The sequence below is a fragment of the Takifugu flavidus genome, chromosome 14 (assembly GCF_003711565.1).
Source record: "Takifugu flavidus isolate HTHZ2018 chromosome 14, ASM371156v2, whole genome shotgun sequence".
Classification (NCBI taxonomy): Eukaryota; Metazoa; Chordata; class Actinopteri; order Tetraodontiformes; family Tetraodontidae; genus Takifugu; species Takifugu flavidus.
In genome coordinates this window covers 10,396,782-10,414,227 of record NC_079533.1, presented here as the reverse complement: position 1 = coordinate 10,414,227, position 17,446 = coordinate 10,396,782, and the positions used below count along the sequence as shown (strand labels likewise).

Below are 17,446 nucleotides of genomic sequence, written 5' to 3'. Positions count from 1 at the left end.
CAACAGCTTTAACAAACAGGAAGCCACGTCATGCTGTCAATTTCACGTAAAGCGCAAATGTACGTTAATGATGATACTGAAGACCGCGAGGGGATCTGAACCTCTGGTCTTTCTGCACCGAGAACCAAATGCACCAATGGCATTTAATGGGGAATAGTTCACTTGTGGATTGTAATCCTAAATATCTGGCATGAAGCAGTCGCCGTCCCCACTGTTCTCAGTGATTAACCATCAGCGCACTGTGAAATGAGCTGAGCCGGCTTGCTGTGCTCTCACTGGATGACTGTTCATTTTTGAATACATTGATGTCGCTCTGGGGAGAAACCATTACGTTGTAATTATTCAATGGCAGTTTGATCAAACTGATGTTTGAAGCAAGTTTCCATCCGCTTCTACTGTGTTCAAAGCTACATTATGCTAATGCGCGTGAGAAAATAAAAGGTAAGAACTTCGAAATTCATGGGGGCTCCCTGACTGTACTGTGGGGGCCGATGAAGGCTGAGAATGGATTCTGTAAACAAAACTCTCTTCAGTCGTGTCCAAACAAACGCAGAATCACGGCTTCGCCAAAACGCTTACGCTCGTCCTTCACAGCGCAGCATTCACACTCATAATCAAGGACACAAAAACACAAGTTAGGATTAGAAATGCTTTGTAAGCAAACGCATGGAAGTCAATTAAAGGGGTCTTAATGAAGCATCGGTGCAGGTTATTAAAGCAGCAGCAGGGATCATAAAGCAGCAGGCGGCCAGAGCAGATAGATGCGAGACAAAAGGTCTCCTGTCAATGCTCCACCAGAAAGTCAATATGTAGCTGCTGGTCGCCACTGTTCTTTCCTTTTAACACCTGTAGATCACATGGAAACACCTTTTATCTCCTTGCCAGTGCACAGACTAAGTTATCTCGACAACTGCTGACGAGGGACACGAGGAATTTGTTGCAGATGAATGCCGCTCCCCGTAGGAGACTGTTGCTTTTTATTTATCTGCTTGTGCTTGCTAGTTGGGAGTGGGAGAATGTGTCATAATGTAGCATGCAGTCTGGTGACACGCTAATTAGCAGTGATCAAGGTGAAATGCTAGCTGTGTTAGCGTGTGTATAGGTGTCTTTGGGCTGAACGCAGTCTGAAAGCAGTGTGACAGCTGCTTTGCCTCAAGCTCGCAGCTAATTTGAGAATAAAATGGCAACTTAGCCAAGTTAGCTCGCTCACGAGGCCGCGCTGCAAAAAAAATTAAATCTAATAATAATCACAATGCTGATGATCATATCATGATAATCAAATGTACAATTAAGATGGGGGGAAAAAAGGAAATAGAAGGCAACTGTGGAGATGAAGACAATACATGAAAGTATGTCTAGAGGCATGCAATTTAAAAGGAGATTTACAGGATAACATTGAATTAACTAGCTTATGTTCCTAAGGCAGGCACGTTCAATGCTAAGCCCCCCTAGCAAAAACTGCAATCAGCTTTATTCTTGACTCAAGTCTGAAAGAGACTCAAAAGAGCCCCAGGATTCCGGGCTGACAGGAAACTGTAAAGTCTGAGTGTAGCCACAGGCCACAGCCTCCTGCAGCCCACTTTGAATGTGATCACTGAAAAATCCGTGACACCGGTTTACATCATACTGTAGAGCTGATGGTACGCCACGGCTAATACTGCGGACGCAGGCGCCTGACGTGGATGCGTTATGAACATGTCAGCGGGGACGCCTGAGTCTGGCTAATTCGTTAGCGACTGTGACAGCCCACATCCAGCTGACAAAACAGATCACTCTCCCTTCATTTGGAGGACATCTGGAACGGACATGAAATAGAAGCCATGGGCACGCTCCATGTAACATATCACCAATAATGTGACAATATTAAAATCATGAAATCATGCATAAATTACAATGAAACTGCTGGAACTGCTGAATATCTGACAGCTCTCTGCTGTTGCTGCTGCTGCGGCTGCACTCACCTTATTGTGCCAGTGTGTAAATGAAGATGCTAAATCTTATTACAATTCAGAGACAGCGTTTCTGATTTTACAACATGTGACTTGTGTCGTAAGCTGGAGCTGAAACCAAAGGGGGAACAAGGAGAGGCAACCTTTAACGGAGGTGAAAGCGGGGTCTGGAGGTACGAGGATGGGGATGACCTCATCCTGTAATATCCTCTCTACAATCTGCACCTGTTTAATTGGCAGATAAGGATTAAAAAAATACACTTGCTTTGTCCGGTATTACAAAAAAAAAGTTAGATGCTCTGGGGTTTTGTTTTCTTTCTTTTTTCCTACACTGAGAGTTCTGAATAGGAGAAGAATAAACTCGGTAATAAACAGTAAATTAAGTATTCCGCGGTAAATGAATTTCTTTTAATTGATTTATATCTACTTATATCTGAATGTGTCACAGTTGGTTACCCTCAGTCCGAGCTCAGCCAAAAGTGAAAATGCACTCATTATCCACCGACTGATGTTGACAGAAAAGCTGGACAGAAAGCAGAAGTAGCTTCAACCAGCTCTAATATAGAGTAATTAAAGGCAACAAGGGGCAATTCTTCATAAATAATAACAATAATGGGGATAGCTGCTCCACGTGTCCAGAAACACCACAGCAGCCTGCTGGATGATAGACGGAGCGTCGGCTTCAGCTGCGATCAACTCATTCAGCGCTTTATTCCTGTCGGCAGGATTTTAGCCTGAGTAGCCAATGAGTCACTTGTGTTTGATCTACTGATCCCCCCCCCCTCCTCCGTCACTATCAATAGAGTTTCATCTCTCTGTGAATGAGGTGGGTTTCATTTGGGGCCACCTTTATCTGCATTATGCATTGTGTGTTGTTTCATTGTCTTTTCTCGCTCTGTCTCCTGCTTCTGTCTCGGCCCGCGTGGCTCGTACGGCCGCGGCGGCGGTGGGCCAACGAACCCTAATTGTGACCCCTAATCGTGACACGTGCGCCACCTCCGTTGTTAGCGCGGTGGGTTTGGATTTCAAATTAGCCGCAGACAAATGCAAGCTAGATCTCTTTGTGATGTCCAGACTCTGCCGCTGTTGTATCGTAAATATGTTAATGTTTAATAGTCCAAAATAATACATTTAATGCATGAGAGCTGAAAGGACTGAGCTCCGCTGGGTTAAAAGAATTGTTTGGGGAAGTGGAAATTGAAACCTGATTAATTTTAGCCTTCGGAGGGCAGATGCTTGCAGTTGTGTTTGATTTGATTACACCAGCCCTGTTCCCTTTGCCTCTTCTGTTTCAGCGCGTCTCTCTGTATAGATCCAGCAGGCAGCGCTGAGTCCATCAATGCCCAACGAATAATTCAAATATTCTGAAGCGCTAAGCTAACCCGCGTTCACGTTTTCCCCTTTAATGACACGATGACCATTTCCTCTAAGTTCTGGATGCGCGACATCCTGGCATCTTTTGCAGATAATTGAGAAGACGAGGAGTTTGTTGCCGAAGTTTCCACCGACGTCGTTTGGGCAAATGAGCAGCATCGATACACGAGGACGTGAGTCAAACACGCTCATGAGGGCTGAATGAAACGCTTTTTTATACTCCTCAAAGGTTTCCAAGAAGGGCCTCGTGTACCGTATGTGCAAGTGCCCATATTTCTGGATGTGTTGGATCGGTCTCTCCTCAAGCTGGACCCTATTTCTTACAAGTAGCAGGAAATTAAATGTGTAGGAGGAAACATATTTAGCAACCAAGGCGACCAATCACAAGCGCCACAGCCTGTTCGTTCACATTTGTGGCAGAGCGCCTGTCAGGGTACAGCGCAGGGGTCCCCTCTGGGTCCCCGTGGAGCCTTCAGGTACACCATAGGCCTTTAACATGCACGTTCAGGAGACTTGCACATTTGGAGGGTTTGAATTATTCATCCATCTGCAGTCGTCTACAAGTCGTCTGGTGGCGGCGCAGTCGGTCAGTCAGGAAAGGGGCAGAACACCGACTCCGTTTGGCTGAGGGATTCCTAAACCCGGGATCGTGAATCGCTTCAGTAAACAGACGTAGTCAACGTCGCGGGGCCGTTGTCGCTGCCTCGACATCAAACGCCTGCTGAAAATTTAACGCCGCCTTAAGACGACTGCCACGTTCGGAGGGAAGTGCACCCTGACAGATGGGCAGTGGCGCCGCATACGCTAACTTAGCGAAGGAGCCCTGAGACCTCCTGGACTGGATGATCCGTATCCTGCCCAAGTTATTAACGTTTCCTGTACCCTTACGCCACCGCAGTGAGGTCAGCTGGATAAACGGAGGGGGAAGACATGTCGGCGAAGCCTTACAGCTCCCAAAACTTTGGTGTTGTTTTTAGACGTATCCCAGCTGTGGAGGTCCTGGTTTTAATCCTCTTTAATGAAATAATCATCCTGATGAAACCTGACACATAAACTGAGTCCCATCTGCAGTAAAACGGAGCATCGTGTTGACTCTGGCGGGACGCTGGCTTCCTGCACGCCACCAGCTGATCGGTATCAGACCAATCAGATCCTATCAGATTAAAAAGAAGGTAATCAGGGTGTCCGGATCATCTGAGAGGCTCACCCTCTCCCTCCTGTGATCATTGGCGACACCGCTCCTGTCTGAAGGCAGCGCGCACCCCCCAAGCACCCTCAGAGCCTTCCTCTACAAAGTCCTTTTCCACATCTATTTGCAGAAGCGCGAATCGCCTTAAACCCCTTTGATGTGTCGGACTGGGCCGCCTGACATTTTGTACAGCAGGTCCTCAGCAAAGCTGGGAAATCAGCTGCGCGCTATAAAATCTCAGCTCCTACTGACCTCTCTTTCGGCCAGGTTCAAGTGTTCAGATGAATGGGAAAGTTCTAAATCCATCCCGGCCTTCTTCGCTGACGGAAAACACACTTCCGCCAGTTTAACCGGGGAACCGGCGGCATTAGCGTGGGCGGCGTCTCAGAGGGCAACAAGCTCCTCCCACATCCGTTTGAAGGCGATCAGGTTGGACCACTTTCAACGGCTGTAACTTGAGTTATAGATGAGGGAGTTTGGGGGTCGTTAAAAAGGGGGAGAAGTATTGTGAGAAATCTGATATTGTGTACGAACAAATAATCGGATGTGATATTTATGAACTTCCAGCTGTGTTTTACCACATCTGGGAGAACCCGGCAACGTAACTGAGTTCATGCGTGATCACTGTAATGGATCCAGGGTTTACAAAACCATTAAACCATTCCAGGAGACAAATATTAAGGTTAAAGGTCAAAGCTTATTGGTCTGAACAGGCTTCCATACTGAGACGAAGAACATTCTCATTCATCTGATGGGGAATTTAAAAGAGGTTTCTCCTCTTCAGCATCACATTCCATATTTGTTCCAACGTTTGTCAGAACTAGTGGAAACTGACCAGACGACCAGCTACCATTTTACCAGGTTTCCTTCCCGTGGGCGGCGCCAGCTTGTCCATAAATCCTGTATTTTACAGCATTATATCTTATATTATATATTATATTACTTCGCTCATCATCTTTGAATGACAGCTTGAAAAAAACTAAAAACAGGGAAAAAAGCTGCTTAATGGATCATGTCTGATGAAACCGAAGGGAGGAACTTTGCCATTTTGTGAAGGTCACCAGTTCTGCTCGTCTCCATTGCTGACAAATGACTTATTCAATTTCCAGTCGTTTTTAATGGGGTTTGGTGTGGAGTACTTTTAGTGCTTCACAGGACATGCTGCCAATTAATGTGGCTCATCTCTTTTGCTTGTTGTTATTATTCCAAGGATAGGTTACCGAGGACGGTTGCCATGGCATTTGAACAGACGTTTGTTCCGGCTCTACAGATAATAGGTCAGGTCAAACTCCTGTGCCTTTCTCCTCCGTGGTTGTGACATGGCTGCGAGCTGGATTCGTATTAACCTTTGTTCTCTCCGACCATCTCTGCGTAGAATCTAACGCGATTAACCTGCGACTGGAGCTCCTGACTGTCAGGACGCTCAGCTGGAAAACGAAGCTGGCAAAAGACGGCAGCAGCTGCCAGCTCCAATCTGCTTTCAATATGGCAATATGGCCCAGAGTTCTGGGCTGATTGTGTTGTCTGTTTAGCTCTTTTCTCTGAGATAACTGTAGAAACCGTGGGACCACTCGTTGACGGTGCGATACAGCAGCCCCCTGGAATATTACTGATTCTGAATCATTCAACTCCAGGACTTTAGAAAACACCAGACAACTTTCTGTAAGCAGATCCAGCAGAACCTTCACTAGTGGCTAGTATCACTAGTGATACAAGAATCGGGGAAAAAACAGGAGCGGGTCCTGAACGGGTGCAGGTCAATGAACCCAGCTGAAGTTACTGAGCGCTGGGACGCTGCATCTGAAGGCACTGCAGAAGAACCAAGGCTGCAGCAATGGAAATGATGCTGTTCCATCAGTTCAATAGCACAAAAGGACGGATGAATAATGAGGTCAGGTGTTGAAATCTGGTTGGGAAATGCCGTTTTTAGACCTACCCGCAGCCCTTGAATGCACCCAACGGCCTTTGACCTCACAACTCAGCCAATTTTGCGTCATGGGACAGTGAGAATAAACCCATTTTAAACACGAGTCCGCTGTCGTCAAATCCATTAAGGCTCTGATTCATTCATTTTCCCCCTTAATCCACTTATCTTCACCCAAAAACAAACAACAGCAGCTCTCCTCCAAACTGGCTTTACTGGGCCTGAACTGGAGTTTATTAGAACCAGCATACTGGAGACGACAGCAGTCCCCGAATCTTGTTTCCTCAGATTAAAAACGCTGCCGTCCACATATTTCTGTTACGTAAGAGTTATTTTGGTTGATTATTGTAGGTGTCGCCGCACATCGTCATCCGTTACTACAGTTTACCGTTAAACCCTCCACCCGCGAGTAACCAGGCAGAATTTCAGGATTAGATCATCAAAGGCAAATGAACGTTTCAAATGTTCCAAAAATACGATGAGGAGAAGTGCCGGGGGAAGCGGTCTCGGTCGCTCCAGCGGTAGATGAGCACAGCTAATACTGAATTCTATAAAAGTCCACAAAATGGCTTCATTGGTTCTCTGAGGGGGTCGAAATGTCACCCCCTTGGTAGCTGCATGGGCCGTCGGCGGGGGGGAATTACATTTATTGGAGCTAAAAAAATAAAATGGACATATAGGCTACCATGTCTCACCCATGACCTGTCAGAACAGAGGTCCTGTTGTCTGCCATTAACTGAGCTCTGCACAACCTGCGCTGAATATTAATGGAGCTCTCCCTGGATCATCGGACTGTGTGCATTTAATTCACAAACCTGTGTGTGTGTGTGTGTGTGTGTGTGTGTGTGTGTGTGTGTGTGTGTGTGTGTGTGTGTGTGTGTGTGTGTGTGGAGGACGTCTTTTGAGTTCAAGGCCTGTCACAGACTCTGTTTGAGGTAACTTCCATTGCAGCACAGCAGCGGTGTGTGTAATTAAAAGGTGTGTGTCCGATAATTAAAGCGTGTATCCACAGTCACTAATGCGCTGTGGGGGGGGAAAAACTGTCTAAACATTCAGCAACAATGAGATCGGGACCCCATTAGGGCCCATCTGAGTGAGTGTGACTGACAGGCTCGACGGGCTGATTCCAAGTGAGTCTCATGAATTTCACCTCATTAGCAGCAACAAGGTTGGAACCAGAACGCGGACGGCGCGGATGCGCAAACTGAACCGTCAAGATGTGACAGCTTATCAACAGGCGAGGCCGATCGAAGGCTCCTGCTGGAACCAAACGCGTGCTGTAGCAACGGGCGAAGGGATTTAGACCCATCTCAGCCCCCAATTGTGCGCCAATGGGATCAAATGTGCGCAACGTGCAAAGTCACCAACGCGTACAAACTGCGCTCACATCCGAGCCCTGGCAGAGAGACAGCTAAACAGACAGGCAGACAGGCAGGCAGGCAGGCAGACAGACAGACAGCCTTCAGTCACGTTCTGGGGGTGATGCGATCGTTCAGCTTACCTAAAAGACTCGACGCCGCCAGCCCCAGAATTATGATGATGATGACGATGATGATGGCCCGTCCATCGAAACACGATTCTTCTTTTCTGTCCTCTGCCGGCTTGCAGATGCTGATAGAACTAGGCCATTTCTTCTCTGAACGCGTTTATTTCTCAGGAGGGTAGCGCGTCGCAGGCGTTCGCACATCGGTACACCTTTTCGGCGTCTGTCTTGCTCCGGCTTCTCCAAAAAGAGCACACCTCATGCTGCACCCCCCTCCGCTCATTCCTCTCTGACAACACCCAGCTCTGATCCTCACACAGATTATATTTTACTTTGATGATGTTGAAAATGAGCGGGGATGGGAGGAAAAAGCAGCTAATAAATGCGTAACGCTATAGCGTCAAGACTCTGCGCGTCGCTTCAAAAGTCAACGCCGTAGTCTGTCCTATTTTCCCCATTTGTCCATTTTCAGAATATTCCACAGTATCTGCCTCTCGGAGCCGAGGTGGCCTCCAAAAACACAGACTGTTGGACTTAAAACGTGAAGTGAAGACACCTCGCCAAAAAAAATCTGGCGTCCAATCTGTTCGCTGCGCGCTTGCGTGGTGCTCTGGTTTGGTTTCACCGATGTTCTAAACTGAAAGTAGAGGCTCGGGCTACGACACACCGGTCCGATACTCTGTTAAGCCACCATTTGCTTTAAAACAATGACAAATGGTTTAATATAAGAAGGTAGTGGTATGACTTCGAAGCCCGACGCTTGCGCTGATCAAGATCCCACAGCTCCAGCGCGGCTTCAGCGTCTGTCTCTCTCTCTCCCTCTCTCTCTCTCTCTCTCTCTCCCTGTCTCTCTATCCCTTTTTAGCGCTCTCTCCCCCTCTCTCTCTTTCTCTCGGTGCGGTTTCATCGTCTCTCTTACTTAGAGGACGCCACTTCCAATATCTCAGTCTCACCAGTTTCTTGTCACGATGAGGAAGCGCGACATTGAACAGGTGGAGATTATTGTGTAAATCATTCTGAAACGCAATAAAGATATTTATTTTGCCATTGTTTTAAGGGGGATTTGCATTGAACTGACGTCAGCTGTAACCTTTCTTAAATAGGCGATAAAACTGTACTAGGGAAAGCTGCTGCAGAATTTAAGATAGTCACTTTATTTATTGTCACACTTAACAAGGGAGCTGCGTTTCCAATAAGTGTATTTAAAGTGATAAATGGGTGATATAGAAATTACAAGAGGAAAAACTGAGATGTTCCCACGACGCTCTGATTTAAAGGCGCAGTAACTGATCTGGCCGTTAGAGGGAGGCAAAAACGAGCTATTGGCTGACGGGGGCGATAGCTACACAAAAATCAATCAAAGTGAACGTAAATGTGTGGCGCATATCTGGTATCAGGGCCTCACATGTGCTGCTTCACATACTGAAAAAAGTAATTGCTCCTGAAATGGTTAAAATATGACCACGTTTTGCTTCTGCGTTTCGATATTCATCCTTGACCCATTATGACAATCACATGGGCTCCAACTGCTTTGGAACCTTGTGAATCCATAGAAAGCCTTTGTTGTTCAGTCAGGTTTTTCAACCTGCATATTTTCGGATCACATTAAATTTGGATCTTCACTCGACCTTGCGGCCGACAGTGAACCCGTCTGGAAATATCACCAACGACTCATGCAGATATGTAGGTCAGCAGTGTTTTAAATTCACTCTGCCAAAGGAATTAGTTCCAAAATTGATCTCATCACACCCAAATGACAATGCGTAAGTCACTCTCATTCTGATTCTCTTGATATAGAGTAAATATTTCATCTTCTATTTGGTTTGCTGCGATTCAAATGACTGGTGATGATAAAAGATTCATCACCGAATCATCAAATGTCCAGTGAAGGGTTGTGATCCACTTCCCTTCTTCTTCTGTGACTCAGAAATGTTCACTGGCTTCATCAGCTGGAGAAATAGGCCAACCTGATGGAATCGTCTCGGCCCTCCATAAAAGAAAAATGTGTGCATGTGTGCATAAAATATTCATCCTGTTTTCATCTGCACTCGTCTGCCTGCCTGCTTGTTAGCAGGATTGAAGAATCATTGTTGGATTTGTGTTTTTTCAAGTGAAAAAAAAATAAAAATTGTAGCGCTAGAATTTGACCGAAGCGTGTGACATTGGATGGAACTTCATTTTACACACACTGATTATAATTAACCTGTTATTGTGTAAGTTGACAAATGATCTGTTTTTATAATGCAATGTGGCTGTTTGTGTAAAATATGTAGAATCGTGAGAATTCACTTATTCACATTTTTTCCCCCAATTTCTACTCAAAACCTCAATGATGCTTTTCAGTATTTTGAAATAACCTTGGGTCTTCAACAGTTGTATAACACTGAAACCCAACCGAGCTTTATCAAATTCAAATAACGCCAGATTACATGAAGTCAATATTTTGTCTTCTTTAAAAACCAGCCTAATCTCTGTTTGTGAAAGAGCAAAGATCATTTAATCAGTCACAGAAAAGAGAGACTGATTGACAAACAGTTCTGCACTCACGTTCCCACTTCAGCGTCCATGAAGTCGCAATGTTCAATGTTTAGCCAGTGGAGAACAGCTCCCTCTACCGGGGAGAGAGCGATACTGCAGTGCAAGACAAAATGGGAGGGGGGAGGGAGGGAGGGAGAAGGGGGGGAGGGATGCTATTTGTATTCATGGAGGCTCCTGTATTCAAAGAGGAAATAATTCAGGTCGACATAAGTTACTTCACTATGACCTTTAAAAGTTGCAGTTTTGAAAGGAATACATATTGTCATTGTGGTCCTTCCCATTTCAAACACTACTGGACGGTTTTCCAATTGCATCCTCTTCTATTGAAAGGTAAGTTCATCTGGAAGAATGATTCTGTTATTGTGTTCCAAAACTGCACATTGAAAGGACAGCAGCATTCCACATACAGGCATACATGTGTTCGGCTGTACTGTAATTCAATGCCATCCATACTGATTTTCAAAAGAATATCTTTGTCAAAAGAAAATACAATGTGATTTGTCCCTGAAAGTGAATAAACCTCAGTGAATGTGAGGAACAGTGGAGCTGCTGGAAAGCATCAGCTTATTTTTCAGTCTATCAGTTGGTTTAATGTAATTTTATCATACAATAAACATAAAAATAAATTTGTTCAAAAATAATAGATACTACTAATAATAATAATGATAAAGATAATACATTTTGCTATAATTGGAGAGAGCACTTAAATGAATGTCTAGAAACCAGAAGTAGGCTAAGTAAATATTACTTTTTAAAAAAGAATAGATAAAAAAGCTAAAAGGCCTTATGAGTTGATTTTACAAGCATCTACACCATGACGTGCTTATGAACAAGCCTCAGCGGGGTTGTCGAAGTCCAAGCATGACTTCAAAGTCAATTTGGGTTGCTATTGTTCGTACTTTATTACCATTTTAAGAAAGTCGTGCAAGAATTCCCAAGATATACAGAACATCTAAAGAGAGAGTTGATAGATGGTGAGCAGGAGACTGCTGGACCCCAGTTCTCCTCCTCTCAACAAAGGCATGCTCTTCTACAGCCTCTGCGGTGTGTTCAGGTGTAATTGTAGCATAGGAAATGACAGCATTACCTTCGTACTGGTTTGACATTCATTGTATAAAGAGGAGACCTTTGTGGTTCAGCTCTGAAGGACACAATATGACAGTCAAATCTCAGAAGTGCTTCAGGACCGATTGACTTCCTTCATCTGTAGTAATCATTTACCCTCTCCAGTCTGAGGAACCATGTGTCTGCCTGTCTGCATAATTTTGTTTCCTGCAGCCCTGCAGAAGATGCTTGTTTGAGGACTTGGACTCGTTTGAAGATGCAGAAGAAAACCGTCCCTCCAATCACAGCTTAGCATCTCTCCAGCGAGGATTCCGACTCTCCTTCATCACTGTTAGCGCTCTTCACACTGGGCAACAGCTCACATCTTAATTCCAAAATGTTTGTCCGTTTCTCTAAACTGTGATTTCAAAATGCTTTTTCTTCTTTTACCACCACCTTTGTCACAGGGGACAAACCTTCTCACCCCACGAACAAACAAAAACCTGTTCTTGAGACTCAGTGAGTCATTTCAATTGTCTAAGTGCTGTTATTCCCTCCTCTTAAAGGTGTTCTCCCTGGAAACTGTTATTCAGAGACAGCATGCAGTAAATTGTCACCATGCCTGATTGAAGAGAGATACCAGACGGGTACGATGATTAGTCCCCTGTTTTTCATTTCTCTCCCTCTCTCGGCTTCTTTCTCTCCCTCTGACTCACCCCCTCCCTCCTGGACGTAACACTTTACAGTCTGCCTATCCATAGCTATGTCTTTAATAGGATGAGTGAAATCACGTTAAAGGATTTAAAACCTCTGCAGTGAGACTGCGTGGCTCTGCCAAGCTCGCTCGCTCCATCGCTCAGCTCTCCGTCTGCACCCTCCCACCCAAATTCTTGCCTCACTCTGAATCACTGGTACCGGCTCTTGCCGTTCAAACCCCAGAGAATCCAGACTAATAAAGAGAACCCTCCATGAAATTAACGTGATTCACTATTTGAGTGTCTTCTGTCAGCAACCATTTTTTCCCCCAGTCTGAGACAGTAGAAAAGGCCAGAGAGGCCTGCAGAGACACCTCCAGCCTGGTTCCGAGTGCTTTTGTTGCCTTCCCTATTTCTATTTCCGTGATTTGAATAGTTCCTCATTTTCTTGTTACCAATTCCTGAGCTGAACCAATGAATGCTGCTGCTTAGCTGGAGCGTCCAATCCCCGTCTTGTTCCATTAAGTTTATTAATGACAACAAAGTGCTTCGTTTGCATTTTTAAAAAGGATTGTTGCAAGTAAACTACGTCACCTCTGCGTGGAAGTACACCAGCGAGCATCCCCATAGCGTGCACACGTGTCTCTCATTTATTCGGTTTGATGTGTATTTGAACCCCCCCGAGCTTTCGGAGGCTGCAGCGTCCTGCGAGTCAGTTGCGTGGCGCATACAGCAGGAGGTGCTGCATGACTGCGCTCTCCTTCCTCCCTCCTCCTCTAATCCTGTGGCGGCTCTGTCAGTGGGAGATAGTCACGGTCTGTGAGTAAGACTATCAGGGAGGAGAGGCAAACCGGGATCTGAGAGGAAGATGGGAGGATACACGGGGACCGGCAAGGCAAATGGGGCTTTAGTAAGGTGTTAAAATGAAAGGTGGTGTGTGTGTGTGTGTGGTGTGTGTGTGTGTGTGTGTGTGTGTGTGTGTGTGTGTGTGTGTGTGTGTGTGTGTTGAGAAGCTGGATGGGTGATCCTTGAAGATGTAGTTTGGTGTAGCACGGCCTCTTGTCTTCTCAATGGCCCTCTCTCTCTCTCTGCTTTCCTTCACTGGCTTCAGAACAACCCTGTTCTCGTCTTACATGCTCTGTCAGGCCCCCTCTGTTTGCCAAGACCCCCCCCACCACCACCACCACCACCTTTTCTTTCTTATCAATCTATGGGAAAAAAACCCCACAAAAACTTCCTTATCCCATTCTCTCCCTCAGGCCTTTGTCTCCTGGTGTTGCAGGTGAAATTAGAGGATATTATTTCCTGCAATCAGCAGAATCTGGTCCACAGCACCTCACCCTCCCACCCCCCTTCACACTTACCCCCACCATGGCCAGGGGCAGAGGAACACCAGCAGTCTCAGTGAGAAGCCTCCCTCCGTCCTGCCTTCTGCACCGGTGGGGTCACTTTCATCTTTCATCTGATCGAGGGGGAAGAACAAATCGACGCCGAGGAGAGGAACCACTAATGAGGACGAAAAAGCGGATCTTGATCCTCCGCGTGTGGGATGAAATGGAGAGAGGGTGAGAGGAAGGGCAGAGCGAGTTGGGGGTCAGGAGAAGGAACGGTGAGTGAAGGACGACGGGGGAGGGGGAGCGGAGGTGAAACCAAGGGGGACAAACAAACATGGAGTCACTCACACCCGTGCGCACGTGTGCACATCGCCACGCATCGCACACTGGAGCAATCTGCCACGGATAAGAAGATTATCCCTCTGAGTGTCCTGGAAGGGTTTCTGCGGCACCCCCCTCACCCACCCCGTGCCCCCACCCTCACAAAACACTGCTTCCTTTCTCCAAACGGTGACAGTCTCTGGCCCCGGCGTCCCCCATCTCCCGCGGCTCATGTTATATAAACACAGTCCTGTCTTTTATCACGGCGCTAACTGTCCTCAGAGCACTCCGCTCCAGCCCCATCGCTCAAACCGTCCCCACCAGCCTGGTGTCACCCAGACTCCAGTATCAAGTGTCCTCAAAGAGCAACTTGGCTACACTTAGACAAAAGCTCCATTTATCTGGTAAAAAATGGCCCCGGTTTAGTTCCCAGGCTCTGACTTTAGGGTAGAAGGCAAACATTTCTGATTCTCTCGTGCCACGTGGACATCTGTCCTCAAACACAGGGAAGGGGCAGTAAACTAATTATCCGGAGAACTCCTTGTTCTTACTGAGGCGTTTGAGGGAAGGTGGTTTTCACCTCAGAGCTCGGGTGTTTCCTTTCACTCACCTAATGAAATCAATCCATCTTTCTGCATGTCCTTGTTCCTCACATTCACAGCGCGTCACCACGCGCCTTGTGTCCGGCACCCACTGGTTAATCTTCCCACTCCGTCACGTCTTTTCGTCGTCTGGACCCATTCGTCTCCATTAACGCCGTGAGCGTCCTCATAATTTGTGAGCGGAAAGCGAAGCGGAAGAAGGCTGCGGGTGGTTTGAGCGCAATAACATCGTCTTTACACCTTGTTTTAGAAGCGGGGGATGCCGAGGCCCCTCGTGAGGTCGCCCAAAACAACCACGTCATGATCAGTAATGGTGGAATAACTGATACCGGGGAATTGCAACGCAGCGAACGCAGCGTGCACGGGCAGCGGACCTTGGTTCTCTCATTAGAGGCATTCATTTTCAGCAGCTATGGGCTTTTGTAAAAGCGAGCGGCCCTGGGGAAGAGACAGGAAGCTCCGCAGTTTGCATCACATTCATCACTCCAGGCTGACTTACAAGGTTAGCATCGCTCAGGTGACTTTGCACGTTCGCGCTCTTTCCCTTTATTTTAATGTGATGGGACGGCTCTCGCACGTCACGTGAGTTTGGATTTTCCAAAATCTGAAGAGCAACCTATTGCCTTCCACTAATTTCTTCCATTGATTATGAGTCCCCTTTTTGGCTTTTAGGTTCGGATTTCTCCACCTTCTTGTTGATGCTGATGAGAACACCTCTATATGATGCAGTGCAGTAGTGCCGGGTGGCTCTAATCCCCTAATGTGGGAATAAGACGCACATATTATATACATTTCCTGGAGCTCTCGCCCTCTCTCTGCCTCTCTGTCTCTGTGGTTACGGTTGCTTCTGGCAGGTTTTCACTCCTCGTAAACTTTCCCCTCCTCTCCTCTGCTCCTTCAAGCATTCCTCCTCTCTGCTGCTGTATTGTTGCCATGGAGCATCTCCGACACCGTCACCGTCTGGGACACAACACTTCCTGCCCGCTCCATTATAAACTGCAGTGCAGAAGCAACTTCCCAACCCCTTTTTGTGAACACTGCAGTGATTTCTGGTCACAGTCGCGTTTGGGAAACCGACATAGATGCAGATGTACAGACTGATAACTTGAAAACAATTTTTTTTTTTTTTAAAAACAAAGCAAAACATGGGTACAAATAACAAAAGCGATTTAACGGCAGGATTTCAGCGAGTGCTGTTAACATCTATCATAAAACAAAACCTGATGCATTTAATGGCTCCATTTCCTACTAATTGTTACTTGAGCATCATGTCTACTACCAAAAAGCTTATGACGACTACTTCGGAGGCCGATCGGATGGGCTATTAAACCTCCCATATCACCAGGATGTAAATTTTTAGTGGCTTAATATTAAACCAAGGGCTACAATATGTGCTCAGATGTTCGCCCATAAAATCTTGTGGCACGCATTCGTACTCTGGTACCAGTTATTGCCGCCTTAATGGCTTCCTCAAAGGACCCGGCGGAACACGGAGCAGAAAAATGAGTCAACAGTGTCAGATTGAAATGAATGTTAAAATGATTTAAAAGGGAAAACGCAGAGACTGAGGCAACTCCGATGCTGCTGCCACGTCAGGAGGGTTGTTTTTACACGCTTTATTTAATGCATCAGTATGTGACTCTGTTGGTTTTACATGGAGGTGATCATCTTTTCATCCGGGGGAAAAAAAAGACATCAAATTTGCATATAGAGAAGTGCCGCAGAGACACAGCAAGGGAAATCCTCAGTGTGCACGCGCATGTGTGTGTGTGTGTGTGTGCGCCTATGTACAGGCGCCTCCACTCCCCCGTCAAACATGTGACAGAGGAGCATCTGTGAGGGTATTTCTGCACGTCTGCAGCGGAGAGTAAAAGGTACGATATTAATATTTTAATTGCAGGAAGTGCCGGGGCTTCTGTTCGGGAGACGGGCTTAACGTGGCGACAGCTGAGGGGTAAACAAGGATCTGGCAGCCCACCACAGGAATCCAGAGGGCGGATTAAACTGGTGTTTTGGCTGAAAGGCACCTCGCCTGCAGTGGCATGGCTGCAAATGTAAAGGGTGATCAACGGGAAGGATCAGCGGCGTCTGACGCTGATGTCAGCTTTTACCAGCACACAATGTTCAACGTGTTGCATTTAAGGTACCGGTAACCGGGAGTGGGATGGGGGGGGTACAAGTACAACCTCTGCATGACAGAGTAGGTGTTAATAAAGCTTTATTTGAAACGGTTGGGCCAGCGGTTGTTGTGTCGGCCCACAGCGTGACGGCTCCGTCCCTTCAGAGGTGAGAATGCGACTGTAATTGTGATAATCTGTGTCAGCCAACCTCTACGGCACAAGCTGGGATAAGCTGCTGCCCTCTGTGTGGGGAAAGTAGAGCACGCCATTGTCACTAGCCCCTTTCGCCCCCCAAGAGGTTGTGCAACATTGCAGCAACAGAGCGACCTTTCTGCACCTTCCTTTTATTGACTCAAAACAACGCCGAGGCACCGCAGCACCAGCCTGCAGTGTGATAACAGGAAGTGGACCGGTGGAGGTCAGTCTGGCGCTTCCTCCACAGATATCGGTTTTCGTTTCCCGCTGCCTGCGGACGGATGCGACCATTTTCGCCGCGTCCAGTAGGATAAACGCTGGATAAAACAATGAATTTTAAACTCCTGGCCAAGCGATGTTGGATGTTTCTGAGTTGACTGACTCATCAATAATGACTCCTCTCAGTTTAACATGACATGGATTGGCTCACGCTCACTCACACATGCACACGCCTGTAAGGACGCGCGGTGCTAACATTAGCATAGCAATCAGCGGTTTCCAACCCAATAATTTGTTCTGACTCATGGCTCCCTGGATGTCCCCGACAGCCAAGGAAGGAGAAGAAATAAGGGAGGTTTTGGCAGAGGAGATCTAGGATCCAACAAGATCCGGTTGGGACACCATCAGCACTGATGAGCGGTGCAATTAAACCGACAACAGCCTTTCAATAATTCATTT

At 46.6% G+C, this 17,446-nt stretch overlaps 1 protein-coding gene across 3 annotated transcripts in view; it reads right to left on the bottom strand.

Annotated features, from left to right (window-relative positions):
• nlgn2b (neuroligin 2b) overlaps window positions 1-8,744 on the bottom strand; it is a 40,764-nt gene extending 32,020 nt beyond the window's left edge. For 2 of the 3 annotated variants that reach the window (XM_057053936.1, XM_057053938.1), the window contains exon 1: window positions 7,938-8,744. The gene's annotated coding sequence lies outside the window, so the exon portion shown is untranslated. The remainder of the gene's footprint in view (window positions 1-7,937) is intronic. The other variant, XM_057053937.1, reaches the window with a different exon arrangement.
• Window positions 8,745-17,446: the final 8,702 nt, after the last annotated feature.